General features: G+C 45.7%; 1 protein-coding gene and 1 pseudogene across 1 annotated transcript in view; one reads left to right on the forward strand and one right to left on the reverse strand.

Moving 5' to 3' along the window:
- Window positions 1-19527, reverse strand: part of GRXCR2 (glutaredoxin and cysteine rich domain containing 2) — a 72943-nt gene that overhangs the window by 46244 nt on the left and 7172 nt on the right. The gene's annotated exons all lie outside the window — the stretch shown is intronic.
- LOC136377225 (interferon regulatory factor 3-like) lies at window positions 5640-14563 on the forward strand (annotated as a pseudogene).

Here is a 19527-nt window from a genome sequence, read left to right on the forward strand (position 1 = left end):
ACTATCATGTGTAGTTCTCCTAACAAGTCTCTGAAGTGTGCAGTCATTGTTACTGCTATCAAATTAGAGGGATTGAGCCCTGGCTGGTTGGCTCAATGGTAGAGCATCGGCCTGGCGTGCAGAGGTCCCAGGGTTCGATTCCCGGCCAGGGCATACAGGAGAAGCGCCCATCTGCTTCTCCACCCCTCCCCCTCTCCTTCCTCTCTGTCTCTCTCTTCCCCTCCTGCAGCCGAGGCTCCATTGGAGCAAAGATGGCCCGGGCGCTGGGGATGGCTCCATGGCCTCTGCCTCAGGCGCTAGACTGGCTCTGGTCACAACAGAGCGACGCCCCGGATGGGCAGAGCATCGCCCCCTGGTGGGCGTGCCAGGTGGATCCCGGTCAGGTGCATGTGGGAGTCTGTTTGACTGCTTCCCCGTTTCCAGCTTCAGAAAAAAAATAATAATAATACAAAAAAAAAATTAGAGGGATTGAATAACTTGTCCAAGGTCACATTGCTGGTATTTAATAAACATCACTCATAAGTAGTAAAAAATGTAGAAATGTTCATTATTTGTATTTCCATATTTGGAAGGGGTTGAGAGGCCTTTTGATTTGGTCCCTAACGCTGAACTCATTTCAGGTGCAGGGCATCCCTGTTCTGTTCCTCAGTTTGAGATGCTGTTAACTTCCAGCTCCGTGCAGCTGCCTCCATCCAATCGGACATTTTCAGAGAAGTCTTTCCTGACCATCAACCTAAAACAGTCCCCACCAACCCTATCACAATAACTGCCTGTAACAGTACCCTGTTTCACTTTCTTTGCAGAAATAATTGATTAACTTGCTCATTTGGTTGTTATCTTTCTCTTCTTACCAGACTGTAAGCTCCGTGAGGACAAGGACTTTGGCTTCTGCACCAGGCTTTGTAATCGAACCCTGGGACCTCCGCACGCCAGGCCAACGCTCTACCACTCTATTCCCCATGGCCTGGAATAGAGCCTAGCCCATAGTAGATGCTCAATAAACAACAAACGAAGGCCTGACTGATAACAATTCTCTCCACCTATCTGAGCCTACTGACCCTGACCTTATTTACTTCTATAGATCTTTTTACTTTTTATTTCTGTCTTAGGTCTGTCCCCAAATGACAAAGGACTTGGGATAAATATTCTTGCTGCCTTTCCTGTCTCCCATCAATTTCCCTGTTCTGCACATTTACAAAACTAACAGGACAGTACGATCAGATGGGATCTTCTCCTCTCTGGGAGGCTGGTGCTAAATTGTGAGGATTAACGTGGTTCCCATTGCTCTCACTCATTCTAAGTGTCAGCCCATGGCTGAACCAATATTGGGATTCACATTGTACACCGAAGTTCATTTCAATCCTATGCTGCTGTACCTGCAAGTGGAGTCTCTGTCAGGTTTGTTTTAATAGCAGCATTCCAGAGGGAAAATGCCAACTGAGTTCATCACTAAAATAAATCGAAACTACACAAGAAGCATCCAACTTTATCTCCTCATGCTTGGGGGCTGATCATAAATTGACAGCCACTGAAACACGTGCCATCTCTCATTGGAAGATAAGATTCTCCTGTCCAGCATTCCCAGACTACAGCTTGACCTTTGTGAATCTAAATCCTCCTTTCCACTAATCAAGCAAAGAGGTTTTCTGTTGCCTTCTTTCCAATAATTTCCCCCACTGTCCATAAAAATAATGTAAGTATTAATTATGACATAATAATCTATCAAGTTTATACCCGCTACTGTTGCCATGTCTGGGATACAGCGGTAACAAGTAGCTAAATTTCCTACCTACATCTGATGGGGCAGACAACACAACACATATACAAATCAATTCGTTACAAATTGTGAAAACTGCTATGAATGAAACTCATACAGGGCTGAGGCCGAGGGCCTACTGTAGATAACACAGGTAAGGTTTAAGCTAAATTCCAAAGAGTAATAAGGTCAGCTATGTGAGGGGTGTGCGTGTGCGTGCGTGTTGTGTGTGCGCGTGTGTGTGTGCATGCACTTGTCCATCAAAGGCCACACCTCCATTCTGCGAATGAGTAAACCGAGGCTCTGGGAGGTTACATTTCCTGCCCATCTCACTTATTATGAGACAGGGTTTGGAAATGCCTTCAGGCTAACTCCAAGTTGCACACTCTCTACGGTACTATGCGATTTCTTGCCCAAGTCAGAGAAGATGAACCACCTCTTTCGGGAGAGGCTAAGCTCCTCCCCCCGGGTGGCCCCTGAGCATTGTGGGATTGCTGAGCGAGGCTGCAGGGAAGCAGCGCTGGCGGCTGGGGGTCTGCAGTTTGGAAAAGAGCCTGGCTCAGGAACAGGAGAGAGAAGGAGGCGAGGGAGCCTCACAGGGAAGGAAAAGAGGAAGGCCAAGAGAAACGCCACCTGAGAAAATATGGCTGACAGGAACAAGTGCCTGAGCCAGAGGTCCAAAGGAGTCCCACCGCTGTCGAGTGCCAGCGCAGAGCCAGGCGCTGTGCCACGTCCAGGAGGACAAAGGGGATTAACATCATTTCATCTACCGGAGCGCAGGGCTCCGGGGAGAAGACAGTTGGGTCTGCAGACAGTTATAACCAGCAGAGCAAGAGCTGTGTGAGAGAAAAGTGCGGGAGGCCATCAAATGGATAAAATGCCCCTTCTTTCATTCATTCAGCAAATAGAGTCCTACTGTGCACCGGGCAGGGCTCGGGTGCTGGGGGTATGGTGATAAACAGTACAACCCCTGCCCTCACGGAGCTTACGTCCCAGAGGGGGAGGGGAGACAATAAACACATAAATAATAAGCAAACTAATCCTTCCTATGACAGTGTTGAGTGTTTTGAAGACCACAAAGCAGAGAGAAGTGCAGGAGAGTAACAGAGGTGGGGAAGCCACTCAGAGCAGCGGGCAGTAATGGCACTGGAGAAGAGCCCCCACACAGGTGAGCCGGCCATGCAAAGTCCTGGACGGAGCGGGTCTGAGGCAGAGGCCAGGGCAGGGGACCAACGCAGGGCCAGTGTGGCCCAGTCAAGAAACTATGGGAAGGTCAGTAGAGCCAGAGTAATCAAAGGTGGAGTGGACAGACAGGAGGTGAAGTTTGAGACATAAGCAGAGCCATTTCTCCAGAGCCTGGTAGGGGTTTAGAATTTTTCTCAGTGCAATGGGAAGCCTTTGAGAGATTTTAAGAGATATTGACATGCTCTGATTTACATTTTCAAACAGTAACTCTGATCAAATGGATTGTTGAACTTAGATTCTAAGCATTTATCTTTTTTTTTAATAAACATTTTATTTTGGAATAATTTTTGATTCATAGAAAATTTTAAAAATCAGTACAGAGACCTCCTATACCCTTTGCCTTGCTTCTCCAACTGTTATCATCAGCGCAACAAAAACATCACCATCGGTAGGTTACCATTAACTATGCAGCAAACTTCGTTTGGATTTTCCCAGTTTTTCTACTAATGTCCTTTTTCTGGTCCAGGATCCAACTCAGGACAGTATATTGCATTTAAACCCATTGTCTTTTAAACATCTTTTCTGTATTTGAGGAAACACCCACCTCGGCGAGAATCAGCTTCTCTGGTTTGTAACTAAAAGTCCTGATAGAAAATAAAATAAAATGAATAAAAGTCATGATGGATCAGGGGGAATAGGCTCAGACAGGCTCCTTAGGGGCTTCTTCAGTCATCTAAGCAACAGATGAGGGAGCCTACACAAAAGAACGGGGTGGGTATCAAGTTAATCAATACAGTCCCAAATTAGAAAGAACACAGTCTCAGAATAATCTCTCAACAATACATTTAGCTTCATAAAAATCTTAATACATTGCCCTAAATTTTATCATTTTTGTGTGAGAAGACTGAAACCTCATACGGACTTATACAGGTCCAGCCCATAGAGTCTCCTCTGGGGACAACTGTTTTAAAAAAATGTAAATTCACAAAATTACAATCACTTACTCAACCAACAAACATTTACTGAGCACCTTCGATGTTGCAGGCTCCATGCCATTCCCTCCAGACAGATGTGTTTCCTGCCCTCGCAGAGTCTATACCAACATCAGAAGGGTTTTGGTTTTAGAAGCATGCTGTGGGCCAAGGAAAATCGAGAACTAACTGCAGAAGAGAGCTATTCAGAGATTTAATACTAACCTCATGGGGGCTAGTGATTATAGGCAATTTGACATTGGAGTGTTGGCTGTAGATTGAGCATAAAGATTGGGAGTGCCACACAGGAGATCATACCTGAGATAGGATGGGTGGCCACGACTCTTCTTGGGAAAAAATGCCCTTTGTGCGAGGCGGGGCTTCCAGGATAACTGAATCAGAGGAAACTGAGTTTGGGGCCACAACTGCTGTGTCTACATCTCAACAAGCAGCAGTCTCTATACCCTGCCGTTAATGTGGTATCTCCTCCCTACTCTTTCCTGATCATTTCTGTTTGTCTCAGTGGGGAGTCAAAGGTTAGGGAATCTCTTGGTAGGAGATCTTAGATCAAAAGATAGAAATCTTGATCCTAGTTAAGAAGGTTAAAAAATAAAAACAAACATTACTGAGCTCCTACAATAAGCTCAGCATAGCTCCTCGGCTGCATCCTCCCCAGCAGCAGAGGTAGAGAGCACAGAGTGGTGGTGACGGTGACGCTGGGGTCAGGGATTACAGTCCTTCTCCCGGCCATCTGCGAGAGGCTGCCAGAGGCAAAGCAGCCCTGACCAGCTGGCACTCTTTGCTCACTTGGCCCAAGGCCACCATCTGAGAAGCAGTGGTTACTTTTAAATAGTGCCTTGGAGACCTCCTGCTTTAGGATCTTCAGAGATGCTCTGTAAAAATAAAAACCCCGGGGCCCTCTTCCAGAGGGGGCCTCCGGAATTGGAATTTCCAGAATTTGTGGTTTAGATAAGTTTCCTAAGTGATCCTGACCTACCCGAAACCTTGAGAATTGCGGCCCTAAGGGCTCTCCACCTGTCTATAAATGGCCATGAGAGTGACAGAGAGTGACGGGCTGGATAGATGCAAATGACAGGGAGGAGGTCTTATGGGAGGTGACAGGTGGAGGCAAGGGGCCATTCCCCCCCCCCCCACTCCTGTGCTCTCCTTGTAGTTTCGGATTGGTCAGCTTGGGTCATCTTAAACAGTCTGCAGATGTTCTGTAAACCCATCTAATTATTGTTACTGCTTGGCTTGAACTTTCCTGTGGTTATTGTCCACCTTGATTCTCTAGGGTCCTTTGGGCTGAAAACTTCAAAAACCAGAGACTACTCTCAGTACTCTCCAATTTTCACATAGAAGATTCCAGAAAAACCCCAAGCCAGTGAGTCCTGCTGGTTAAAAAGATAGGCTCTAGAATCTACACACTAGGAGGCTGTATGTCTTTAGACATCTCCTTGTGCCTCGGTTTCCCCATCCATACAGTGGGTTTACCACCAGGACCCATCTCACCCAGGTGTGATGAGGAGCAAATGAGATCATCTGTCCAAAACTCTCAGCACGTGCCCAGAACAGAGTTTATGCATGATGTTAGCTCAGACAGACAACCAGTAGAAAATACTGTCCCCCACCTCCACGAGGGAGTGCCTGCAGCTTGTCCGGCTGACACAAGCATCACCATAGAGGGGTGGGAAAAAAGAAAGGCGAGCTTATTCTTGGAGAGGCAGATGACGGTCTGCAGAGAGCTCAGCTGTGTGGGAGGCGAGAAGGTGGAGGAAAAGGGGCGACACTGCTCAGAGCCCCTGATCGTGCTGGGGTGGGAATCGTGTGTGACAGAACAGAAAAAGGAAAGAAAGGAAGTAACTAACTCCCCATGCACACATCTGTCACCCTGGATGAGCAACAGAGATGATGAGAATCCTCAAGACCAGACTGCGTCATTAGCTGAAGAATTAAAAAGCTTATAATTTGGGAAAATCGATGTTCTGTGAAACCAGAGCGTTTAGAACAAAGAGAATCAGACTGACATCTTGTGAGGCCAGGGGAACCGTGGTTCATTCATGATCGGTTCCTGGCCTAGGGGGTCTATTGTTTTCTTGTTTCCTTGTTCTACTTTCATGCCCAGGCCCCAGGTTGAACCCTGGGCAGAGGCGAGGCAAAAGCTTTTGAAAGGAGGTGTCGGGGAGGGGGAGGATTTCTTGTCATGGAAATACACACGATCTGTATTTTGAAGTGCTTTATTTGAACTGCTTAGAAAATAGTTCAGAGGCAGGTCTGTACAATCTCATCATAAACTTAACCTTCTTTTCAAAACAGGCAGTTCAGGGGAGGAGAAGGGCATAGAAACAGCTATCAGGCCTGGATTCAACACAGTTCAAATTAAGGTGACTGTGTTACCATTGGGGAAATCACATAAAACTCTCTGAGCCTCAGTTTCTTCACCTGTAAAATGGGATCAAGCTTTTAACAGACCTTATAGAGTCATGAGAAATAAGACAAAGCACACAGAGAAAGGGTACTGTCCTCATCAGTGTCATTGTTGTCAGTATTCCTAAGTGGTTAGGAAGTAACAGTGGAAACCAACATAAAACCAAGAGGTTCCCTGGCTTAGAATCATAGTAGCATTCAGAAAACACACAGATCACCTGTTTCAACCCTAACAATAATGGAGGCCATCTGCAGATTTATTTTGTAAGTTCCCTGTCCTTGTTGAAAGGGTCACTATTTCCAGGGCTGGAAGAAGCAAGGGGACTTCTCCTTTAAGACAGAACGGTATTGTTGTGTCAAGATTGACAAGTTTTCCACCAAATTTGCCCATTGCTCCCACCTCACCCCACCACCAGCAACCAATCCCCAAATCTCCTTTCTTCCACAAAGTTGATCCCCGAACCACAAATGGTTCAGAAAGGAACGCAACTCTTGTTGTCCTTCCTCAAGTTTTCCTGTTTTCTAGGCCCACGAATTTGTATTTCCAGGTCCCAGTCTCCCCAGAGCTGTGGATTACTTCTAGGACATTTTAGAAATAAGAGAGGTATGAGAATGAGAGGAAGTATGCAGTATATATACAAGGACTATCACCTGCCCCCCCCCCCAAAAAAAAACCCCCCACACATCCTCCCACTCACTCTGAATCCTCCTGTAAACTCTTAACAGAATGCCCACAGAGTGGCAGGCCCTGGGGGCAGACAACTACAAAAAGAGAACAGTCTTTGAGCTAGACGTTCATGGTCTGGACCAGGGGTCCCCAAACTTTTACACAGGGGGCCAGTTCACTGTCCTTCAGGGGAGGAGAAGGGCATAGAAGGGCCCCATTGGAGGGCCAGACTATAAAAAAAACTATGAACAAATCCCTATGCACACTGCACATATCTTATTTTAAAATAAAAAACCAAAACGGGAACAAATACAATATTTAAAATAAAGAACAAGTAAATTTAAATCAACAAACTGACCAGTATTTCAATGGGAACTATGGGCCTGCTTTTGGCTCATGAGATGGTCAATGTCCGGTTCCATATTTGTCACTGCTAGCCGTAACAAGTGATATGACGTGCTTCCGGAGCTGTGAGGCGTGCATCCCGCGTCACCGGAAGTAGTACTGTACGTGAGCGATGCCGCGCTTTGCAGCGCTGCCACATACAGTACTCCAGGAGCACAGGAGCAACCGCATCCTGTGCTCCTCTCACTGACCACCAATGAAAGAGGTGCCCCTTCCGGAAGTGCGGCGGGGGCCGGATAAATGGCCTCAGGGGGCCGCATGCAACCCGCGGGCCATAGTTTGGGGACCCCTGGTCTGGACAGTAGACAGAGGTAAATGACCACAGTAGTGAAGAGAGGAAGGATACCGATTACATCCTCAGGACTGGCCCAGTGACACTGTCTAATCGGATTATTGGGTTCATGTCCCGTGGACCAGCCTCAGGTGTAGGTAGTGAACTCCCAGGGCTATCCCCAAACACCTCCCCACACTGTACCTGTCCCCATGGCTGAACTCTGTCACTAGTCTTCGCTGGCTGAATGCCAGTAGCCCTAGGAGACATCATCATCATCAGCCACACCAAAACCACTTTCCCTAATTCCTTTAACAGAATTTCACAGTTCATAAAACGCTTTTCCGTTTATTACCTGGTGGTGGGGCAGGCGGTTTTGTTCTGCGTCACACAAGAGAAAGTGAGATAATTAGCCTGTGGCCTCACAGCTCAAAGGTAACAGAGCTGGGACTTGAACCCAGATCTTCTAGGTTCAAGTCTAGTGCTCAGTGAAACCAGCCAATTTCATCATTGTTTTTCATCACCTAAGGCTAAGTTACACTTTCTTCTCAAATGTAGATAGATACTTTGTAGTTATAGAAAACAGACTTTGGTATAGAATTAACATCCCACTCTGCCTTCTTCAGAGTCCCATGGAACCAGGCAGGGGCTAAGAGTAGAGTTCTCTTGTCCTTTGATACTCAAAGCAGAGACTGCCCAGTCCCCTGGGCACAGGGAAGCATCAGGTCAGGGTGCTAGGAAACAGCCCGTAATAATGGCCGGTTCCTGGGTGCTCACCACGTGCCCAGCTCTCTGCAACAGGCTCACCTGCATAACTGCAGCCCCTCCCACCATGTAGGGATTCTCCCCATATACAAGGATAACCTTAGGAACAAGACCTCTAGTGTTCATTAGGATTTACTACTCCTTCCCCCATAAGTCCCTGTGGGATTTACCTTGTCCTGTCCATGTGTGCTGTGGCCTGGGTGAAAACACTGCTCCCCTGCCCAGGATGCTGTCTCCTGGGGCCTCAAACCCCCTGACGCCAACTCTGCAGTATTTATAGGGGAGTATAAGCCCTTCCCCAGCTCTGCAGTTATTCTGTCTCTGAGCCCTGGGTGTCCCACATCGCCTGGGCAGAACAGCTCCTTCAGCTTACATTACAGCTCTAACCCCCGCCTCACAGCAGCTGAGAGCAGTTATTGGGATCAAGCAGAGCCAGACTCCTCATATTCCTTCCACTGTCCCTGTGTCCTATGCAAAAGCTCATCCTGTCTTTTTCAGTCCAAAGCCATAAATACAAATTGAGGGGAGTGGAGAATCTAGGCCCCACAAACCACCTGAACACTGCTGGAAAATTCTGGAAGAGTAACAGCTCAGAGAGGCCATGCAGAAGTAGTCCCAACCCTAAAGTTTGAAAAATCCCCCATAGTAACAGCAGCTGTCATTTATTGAGTCCTCACCTGCTTGCCTAATTGAGCCTCTTGAGACCCCTTTGGAATATTACTGCCCTCAGTTTAGATAAGACAATGAGAGCTTAAAAGGTCACTTGCTGAGGTGACACTCTCCGAGCCAGGAAGTGAGATGGGGCCCATCTAGCTGACGCCAGGACCTAAACTCTTAATCCTAAAACAACACTAAGTCCCACTCCTGGCTGTGTTTGAAGGATAACACTTCTTCTGACTCAGTTGCTCTGAGAAAGAATGACAAAGGAGAGTTTAAGTATTGGGTGGGTGAGCAGGTGGGTGGGAGGGAGGAGGAGAAGCTGTTAATTTTTTATCTGCAATTCAGACTGCTCATTAAGTGACAAAATGTCACCATGCCCCTTATCTTTGCCATCCATCTTCTAAAATAAAAGACTCAGGGCTTATGATTTCCTCAGTGGGAAGACACATCCTTTACAAACTTAACACCCCTGGGGATGAGAGGACTTTTTACAAGTCACCAAAGGAGACTCTAGTCTATGGAAGTCTCCTGTCATCTTCCCCAACTTCCCCAAACGCCCTCCACACCTGCGGTGAGTATTGTGTGATGAGACAGCGTTCCAGAAACTTGTTTTTTAATCCAGGCATGCTTCCCAGAGGCCGGGCTGATACCACTGTCAAGGGACCTGGTCAGTCTGGGCCCCTCACTCCTAGGTCAGGGTGACACAGACGTACTGAACAATAACGACTTGTGGACGCTAATTCCCTAGAACACTGAATTCCTCCTCCTCACTGCTTATATTAGTTCTACGTAAGTTGAAAATAAAGCAATTATTTGACTCAGCCAAAATAACCCCAAGGTTAGAATTATTGCCTGGTGGTGGTAACTATAATATTATCCCTGCTTCAAAAGACAAAGGGTCCTGGTAGCCACAACTATCTGGTGTTCACTGCGTGCCGGGCACCGGGCCCACCACATCAGTATCTCCTGGAGCTAGTTAGAAATGCAGATTCTCAGACCCCACCCCAGACTTACAGAATCAGAACCCCTGGGATGGAGTCTAGCAATCTGTTTTAACAAGCTATCTGGGTGATTCTACTGTCTTCTCAAGTTTAAGAACCCTGCCTTACTTCAGCGAATCCTCACAATGCCTGTGGGAGGTACAGGCTCCCATTTTACAGAGAATGAACCTATGTCTTAAATATACTGAGTCACCTGCCAAAGTGAGTAGTAACACCAGGATTGAAATGCGGATCATTCTGCTACCCAAGTTCCCGCTTCCCTAAACATGTATTTTCTCACTGGTTAAAAGGAAGCATGACAGGCAAGGAGACAAATGGCGACTCCCCTGGAAACCAATTAAAGGTAGCTTCAGTCCAGGGTCAAGAAAGAAATTAGCATCTATTAAACATCAGTTCTGTGCAAGTCACTATCCATAAATATCTCATTTTATTTAATTCTCACCAAAGCCCATGCCAAGTAGACATCCTAAAATTAGATCAGGTAGGTTAAGCAACTTTTCCAGGCTCTTGTACATTGCAGAGTAAAATCTGAATCCTGCTAAGTCTGCCTCTACATTCCTCGCAGCATATACACGTGTCCTCGTGGCAAAAGGACCAGAAACCCAGAGATGAATGAATGTGCAGCAGCAAATGAGATCACCCTGCTCCAGGGCTGAAAAACCACCTCGACAGCAATCGTGGGGCTTTCACTGCATCACCAGTCACCCAAGTCGGCTCCTCCCTCCCCACTTTTCCTGCCCTCTCAGAAACCACCGACTCTTCCCTTTCCTTTTGTGAGACAGGGAAGTCAGGTTCGCACCATACTGAACACGTTGATTCTCTTCCTGCTGACTGAGTACTCACCTACCTTTTTCGGGGAAGCAATGCCCTTCATGGGCAATGATGCCAGGAATGGGATGAATTGCCAGTTGAAACCCTAGCAATATTCATTGAGGATTATCATAATGTTATGGATACCTTTAACCAACTCCCACACAGAACACATACACACCCTCGAAACTGGCTTGGAATTTACCAGTAACTTTCCAAGTCGGTGGCTTAATTAATTTGCCGGCTGTGTATGACATGTCATGAAATGTCTCCAAAATAAAGCGGCACACAAAGGTATAAAACCTTAATATATTTTAATATTAACAATAGTTTTTCAGACATTGTTGTGTAGAGGTTTATTTTTTATTTTATTTTTTTATTTTTTTATTTTTCTGAAGTTGGAAATGGGGAAGCAGTCAGACAGACTCCCGCATGCGCCCGACCGGGATCCACCCGGCATGCCCACCAGGGGGCAATGCTCTGCCCATCTGGGGTGTCACTCTGTTGCAACCAGAGCCATTCTAGCGCCTGAGGCAGAGGCCATGGAGCCATCCTCAGCGCCCGGGCCAACTTTGCTCCAATGGAGCCTTGGCTGCGGGAGAGGAAGAGAGAGACAGAGAGGAAGGAGAGGGGAGGGGTGGAGAACCAGATGGGCGCTTCTCCTGTGTGCCCTGTCTGGGAATCAAAACCGGGACTCCTGCACGCCAGGCTGACGCTCTACCACTGAGCCAACCAGCCAGGGCCGTAGAGGTTTTTTAAAATAAGTTGCTATTTCTTTTCACTTAAAAAAATACAGTATTCCCCCACACACACACTTTGTTCATAGAACCAATGATGTATAAAATGAAAACTCTGGGTGAAAATATTTGTTTACATATATATATATATATATATATATATATATATATATATATATATCATACAACTCCTAAACTCCCTAGCTTAAAACCTGTCATGGACTCTCAGGTATTTTGAGGATGGAGCCCAGGTGTCCCTGGCTGCTGCTCTGTCAAGCACTTATGATCAGGTGGCTGATCATACTCCAGCCCCAAAGCCAGCCTCTCCCTGCCACACACACTCAGTGCTCAGGCAGTGCAGAGTACAGACTGTTCCCACAGAGCCCTGGGTCCTCTCCTGCCTTCACTCCTTTCTTTGTACCTGTGTGTCTGTCAGCCTGGAATCCTGCCCTCCACTCCATTTTTTTTACCAGGCTAACTCCTCCTGCTCACCCCTCAAAACCCAGCCCAGATGCCACCTCTTCAGGGAAGTCTTCCCTGACTTCCAGTGGGGGTTTCCCAAGGTACCACGTGCTGGCTCTCATTGCACTACTTTTCACACTATGTTGTGATACCTATTTACTTTGGGTCACCTTCAAAACCAGGAGCTCAATGAAAGTATCACAGCGTCATCAGGGTCCAACAGAGGAACAGGCACATAGAAAGTACTCAAAACACCTTTGTCGCAATAATAAGTGAGTGAATGAACAATGATCTCTTATTCATTTTCCCTCAAGGTACACCATGGAAATATGATTCGTGATTGTTCTCTTCCAGTACCCTTAAAATGCTGCTTCCATCGCCAGAGGCTCATATAGTCCAACACGACCAGAAGTATCTCCAGGCTGCAGGAACCCCGGTCCAAAGCATCATCTACATGAGCCCAGCAGTGTCCACCAAATTCAATATTCTTGAGATCGGTAACAAAACCAGAGCTAGACCAAAATCCTGAAGCAGGTTTCAGTCTAAACCAGTGGTCCCCAACCTTTTTTGGGACACAGACCAATTTAATGTCAGAAAATATTTTCACGACTGGCCTTTAGGGTGGGACGGATAAATGTATCACGTGACCAAGACAAGCATCAAGAGTGAGTCTTAGACGGATGTAACAGAGGGAATCTGGTCATTTTTAAAAAATAAAACATCGTTGGCCTGACCTGTGGTGGCGCAGTGGGATAAAGCGTCGACCCGGAACACTGAGGTCGCCGGTTCGAAACCTTGGGCTTGCCTGGTCAAGGCACATATGAGAGTTGATGCTTCCTGCTCCTCCCCCTTCTCTCTCTCTCTGTCTCTCTCACTCCTCTCTCTCTCTAAAATAAATAAATAAATAAATAAATAAATAAATAAAACATCGTTCAGACTTAAATATAAATAAAACGGAAATAATGTAAGTTATTTATTCTTTCTCTGCAGACCAGTACCGGTCCGCGGCCCAGGGGTTGGGGACCACTTGTCTAAATGGCCTAGAAATTCACTTTGGTTTAGACCAGGGGTCCCCAAACTTTTTACACAGGGGGCCAGTTCACTGTGCCTCAGACCATTGGAGGGCCGGACTATAAAAAAAACTATGAACAAATCCCTATGCACACTGCACATATCTTATTTTAAAGTAAAAAAACAAAATGGGAACAAATATAACATTTAAAATAAAGAACAAGTAAATTTAAATCAACAAACTGACCAGTATTTCAATGGGAACTATGCTCCTCTCACTGACCACCAATGAAAGAGGTGCCCCTTCCGGAAGTGCGGTGGGGGCCGGATAAATGGCCTCAGGGGGCGGCATGTGGCCCGCGGGCCGTAGTTTGGGGACCCCTGGTTTAGACCTTCTTAGCATAAGGCCTGTGGAAGTATGTTTTGTGTATTTATATTATTATTATTATTATTATTATTATTATAAAAGCAGTAGATGGACAAGAAAGCCCACTGCTCTAAAAGCTCAGCTAAGAAGAGGTGTGTGTGTGTGTGGGGGGGGGGGGGGGTACGCGTTAGTTCCAGAGTTACTTGAACTCCAAGGCCAGGGTGGGCCCCAGCCCCAGCACCCTGCACACTGCACCCTGGACGCAGACCAGGGGGACACAGAAGCCGCAGAACCTACTCCTGGCCGTGTCGCAGCGGAACCGGCACTGGACCGGAGCTGCACGCACTTCCGCATCCCTTGGAAGAGTGGCCTGTGGCAGGAGCGCGGCGTTCCTGGGCCCGGGCCAGGCCAGCGGTGCCCACGCTGCTGAGGGAGGCCCGACGCACCGACGTGGAAGCGGAATTCCGGTCCACTCCGAACCGGAAGGAAATGGTGTGTGTGTAGCCCAAGGCTGGAGCTAGGACCCTCAGGGCCCACACAGGAGCTGGGCGTTTGTAACTTCATGAGTTGGGGACTCTCCTGCTCTGGATGTCTCTCCAGACACCAATTTCAGATGCAGTACCTCTGAGACCCAGCGGAAAATTCTGGAAGAGTTAGTGAGTGACATAGTCTTGGCCCCAGTCCTAGATGGGGGCCCTCCAGTCTGGCTGTGGTCCCTGAGCACCCCCTCAGCTCTTGCTGAGCCCCAACTTAGACATCCCTGTTCCCTGTCCAAACTAGGAACCCCCCGGAAAACCCACTGAGGCGGCTGTTGCGGCCTGGGGAAGGTTAAATGCCCTTTGTGGGGTGGGGGACGCAGGAGCCGGGGCGATGGGTCCCCTATGCTCTCTCAGTCTCTTCCCCGCGTTACATCATTGCTGCGGCTGCACAGAGTGGGAGATTGAGGTGACCACTTTCTACTGGAGCCACCGAGTCTTCCAGCAGAGTGTCTGCCCAAGCGGCCTGCAGCTGGTGGGGTCAGAATCAGAGGACAGGACAACACTCAGGGGCATGACAGTGACAGGCTAGTAAGGCATGGGCTGAGCTTCCTGGGGTGTAAGCTAGGGGCCAGGGGGCAGGTCTCACCAGACCAGCTGTGTGGAGGCTGGGGCAGTGGCTCTGAGCCCAGAGGTTGGGGGCACTGCCACACGTACTGGGACATGAGTGAGGAGCTCTTGCCTGTCTGTGGGATGGGCTCAATGGTGAGGTCTCTCCCTAAGGACAAGACAGGAGGTGTATTCCACCCTTGGTGGTGCCCTGGGTGGTGCCCTTGGTGGAAGATCTGACCATCTTCACTGAAGGAAGGGATATTTGCCATGCTACACCCTCTGGGGGAGTTGTGGCCCCAGGACCAGTGGTGGATCAAGTGGTTCTTGACAACCAAGGTTATTCCCATCTGTCTCAGGGCCCTGCTCGACATGGCCCTGTTAGGAGGCACGTCCTCCCTGGGGAACATTGTGGACCTGTGCATTTCCAATAGCCTCCCACTCCCCTTCACCCTGGACCAGCGAAAGGCCTTCCTCCTGGTCCAGGAAGTAGATTTCCAGGTCACTGGGGAGGCCCTCACCCTCACTCTTCATGGATGTAGATCCCTCGCCTCTCACCTCACCTTGACCAATAAACTGGTTCTTGCCATAGTAAAAACAAAACAAACAAACAAAAAAAAAACCTTCAAACACAAATGTACAGTTTAGACTAAGGGTAGTCAACCTTTTTACACCTACCGCCCACTTTTGTATCTCTGTTAGTAGTAAAATTTTCTAACCGCCCACCGGTTCCACAGTAATGTTGATTTATAAAGTAGGGAAGTAACTTTACTTTATAAAATTTATAAAGCAGAGTTACAAGTTGTTAAAGCATATAATAATGATTACTTACCAAGTACTTTATGTTGGATTTTCGCTAAGTTTGGCAGAATACATCTTTATAAAACAACTTACTATAGTTAAATCTATCTTTTTATTTATACTTTGGTTGCTCCGCTACCACCCACCATGAAAGCTGGAACACCACTAGTGGGCGGTAGGGACCAGGTTGACTACCACTGGTTTAGACACTGGAAGACCATACTTGATGTTGGCCACAATACAATGCTTTAGAGGTAAGAATATTGATATGCAAGGAGCCTGCAAGACAAATCCAGTTCACATAAGATCACATAAAATATATTTTTCAAAAACAGTTCTACTAGTTGCCACAAAATAGAAATCAAGAGGTTCACATAACAGATATATTCATGGAGCTTTGAAGGTGGCAGAGAAATAAATAGGCAATCACAAAGAAGGTAACATGAAAAGTATCATAATTTATATAGCTTTTCTTGGAAAATCCAAAGATCTGTCACCTCATTAGCAATGATTAGCTGAGGCCAAGTGATAGATGCCCGTTGCTTCAGAGGGTGTTTTCTCAAGGTTGTCATAGCCCCTACCTGACCACTTATAAAAACAGTCTGATCCCCATATGCATTTGAGTTTGCAATCATTGATGTCTGTCCTCACAAACCCCTTCTATAATATTATGAGTATTATCAGCACTGCCTACAATCTTCTCTTTTCCAGTATATCCGTGTCGGTACCTACCTATATATTCCTCTATGTAACTACCTTATGATATATATAAAACCAATCCCTTCCTGATGGATATCTAGGTTAGCTTCATTTATCTTCCATTACAAACAGTACAACAGTAATTGCCCTTATATATATTGTGTGTGCATTTCTCTTGTATGAACTAAATGTAAAAATACTAAGAGGGAACATTTATTCAAAATTTCAATAGACGATGCTGAAGTTGTCCTAGAGTCCAAGTCATTTTTAGCCCTAACTAAGGGGCAAGGAGTGGTTGAGGTGGGAGAGTGACATTGAGAGATAAACTGTCCATTATTTGAGCCCTCTTATTCAACAATCATACTCCTAGCCTCCTAGTCCACCTCTAGCTCATTGGCACAAAGGTAACATTACAAATGGGAGAGCCAGATCTAGCAGGACAAATATATTTCAGAGTTCTGGGTGAAAAATTAATTCACACTTACAAATTGGGTATAAAAACAAAATGAGATAACAATTCTGATTATATATATTTATGGGATTTTTTCATTAAAAAACCAAAGGAAAATTTTTTTTTCTGAAGTGAGAAGCGGGGAGGCAGAGAGATAGACTCCCACATGTGCCTAACCAGGATCCACCCGGCATGCCCACCAAGGGGTGATGATGCTCTGTTGCAACCAGAGCCATTCTAGCGCCTGAAGCAGAGGCCATGGAGCCATCCTCAGCACCTGGGCCAACTTTGCTCCAATGGAGCCTTGGCTACAGGAGGGGAAGAGAGAGACAGAGAGAAAGGAGGAGGGGAAGGGTAGAGAAGCAGATGGGCACTTCTCCTGTGTGCCCTGGTTGAGAATCGAATTCAGGACTTTCACACGTCAGACTGATGCTCTACTGCTGAGCCAACCAACCAGGGGACCAAAGGAAATTTTTATCCAAATATATTGACTGATCTTTATTTAGTTTTGTTCTTTGTTTTTGGGGGGAGTTTTTGTGTGTGGGGGGTTGCTTCGTTTTATTTTTGTTGTTGTTTTACATTTCTCATTATCTTATATTCCTTCCCCTTCTCTTTCAGGCTTATATCTCTTTCTGATTCTTATAGATTAGCTTGATATTACTGTGTGAAGGCTGCTTATGTTTCTAAGGTTTGGGTTCTACTGAATGGAATTATAGATGAAAATCAAAATTTTGATGGGATCAAAATTGCAGTAAAATATTGATTAAAATAGCCTCTTTTTTATATGATAAATGCAGCAAATGGGATGACCTGAAGGCTAGCAGTGTAGACATAAGTCCTGGTTTCCCTGGGCACTCACTAGCTGGAGCAAAACATCACGTCTCAAAGCCTCTGTTTCCTCATCTGTTAAGATGGAAATAATAAGGTTATAGTTCTTTCCAAAGAATCGGGCACAAAATAAGATTAACTGTTATTACTTATTCTAAAATAATAGCCAAGCACCCCTTCTTAAAGTTCTACAGGGTGCTGCAATGCCCGAGACCACATAGGCCTCTGGCAAGCTAGTCTGTGAGTTGACAGTTGTAAAATGGCCAAAGAGATTGAATAATTCCTTCAGGAAAGGAAGCCAGGAGTTGGGCTCGGGTTTAAACTATACATTCAATGCAATGCAATAGATAATAAGAGGCCTGGTGAGAGGCTGATGGCTGACCTTTACTGAGCACTTACTTTGTGTCACACTCTTTAAAGAATCTTATAAGCATCTTCTCAGTGTAGGTTCACAATAACCCTATGGAGTTAGTGCTATTACTATCATTCCCATTTGACAGATGAGAAAACCAAGTGCAGAGTGTTTAATCAACTTCTTCTAGGTCACACTCTTATCTAATAAAATTACACAGGCCTTCTGATTCCAGAGCTTATGCTCTTAACCACAATAGTAAGTTAGAAACAATGGCAGAAAGAGGTCAGTTGCAGCTAGGACAAAAAGAGGATTTTAGATTGCCAACCCATATCTTTCAAGCAACTTCTATGCGTGAGACACTGTTCTAAGTTCTACCAACACATATTAGGAAGTATATTCTTTATGGCAAGCCAAGAATTACATATTACTGATAGCAGTTTTATGGATGGGGCTTAGAGCTTGTGAACACCAGGGTCGCAGAGCTGTCAGTGGTAAAGGTGAATTTCCAAGGGACATCTGCAGAGTCCACTCCCAAGCTTTCTCCCTAGGAATGCAACAAGAATTCCAACACTAATGAGTCATCCTCATCACTCAGCAAATATTTATTAAGCACGTACTTGTGTCAGGCACAAATAGACAACACAGACATGGTTCCTATAGCATAGAACAGAGAGAGATACGTGGAAGATGGAGACAAGTGAGTAAAGCATATGTAATGTTTATAATATTAGTACAATGACAGGGCCCATAAAGGTTCAATTGACTTTAAAGTTTAGTTTTCTTTTTCTTTTCCTTTTTTTTTTTTTAGAGAAGCAGGTAGAGAGAGACAGAGAGACAGGAACATCAGGCTGTTCCTGCATGTACCTTGACCCTGGGAGAGAACCAGCAACCTTTGCGCTCCAACCAACCAAGCCATCCAGCCAGAGTTTACAGTTAGTTTTAGAAAAATAATTCTAAATCAAAACAAAAAAAGGAAGACATTTGTTTCTGATGTATTTGATATTATCCTAGAAGACCTTCCTACGAAGAGAGACTCCTAGGACAAATCAGGGCACTTAAGGAATTACTGAGTTTTGCAACATTCCCACCTGTGATCAAAAGTACAAGATTGTGGTTACCCAATAGCCTAGGCAAATTTTCAGCTTTTGCACAGACTTGCCCTGAGTTTAAGAAGAATTAAGGTTGTATCCTGTTCCTGGTTTTAAATCAAAACATTTACTAATTTCATCAGAAAGGAAACAGTAAAGAAAGAGGAAGAAGACCGTTTAGGAGTAAAGTGACTGATCACAGCCCTTTTTTTGGAATGCACAGTATCTGTTATGGATTAACATCGACTTATAACAGTTTCGGAGCTTTGCAATTTAGTTTTCTTTTTCATGGCTATATTATCACCTTTGTAATGCATAAGCTATTACTGTTAGAGGATTTAGCTCTAGCTGTTGCAAAGGTTACAGTAAATTATAATGATTTAAGCTATTATTATCTTTGAAACTTTCATACACCAGTAACATGTTCATTGTAGAAAAAAATCCAAATACACATGAGCAGAAGGAAAACATTAAAATCAACTAATAACTCCAGAGGCCAGAAAAAACTATTGCTGAACTTCTGGCATACATTTTTCTAGACTCAATATTATTATATTTATGCATCATTCCTAAATAACCTGGGCTCATATGGCTTGTAAGTTTCTATATTCACCTAATTGTGAATGTCCCTCATGCCATTAAATATGGTTGGCTCAGTGGTAGAGCGTCGGCCTGGCGTGCAGAAGTCCCGGGTTCGATTCCCGGCCAGGACACACAGGAGAAGC

The sequence above is a fragment of the Saccopteryx leptura genome, chromosome 6 (assembly GCF_036850995.1).
Source record: "Saccopteryx leptura isolate mSacLep1 chromosome 6, mSacLep1_pri_phased_curated, whole genome shotgun sequence".
NCBI lineage: Eukaryota > Metazoa > Chordata > Mammalia > Chiroptera > Emballonuridae > Saccopteryx > Saccopteryx leptura.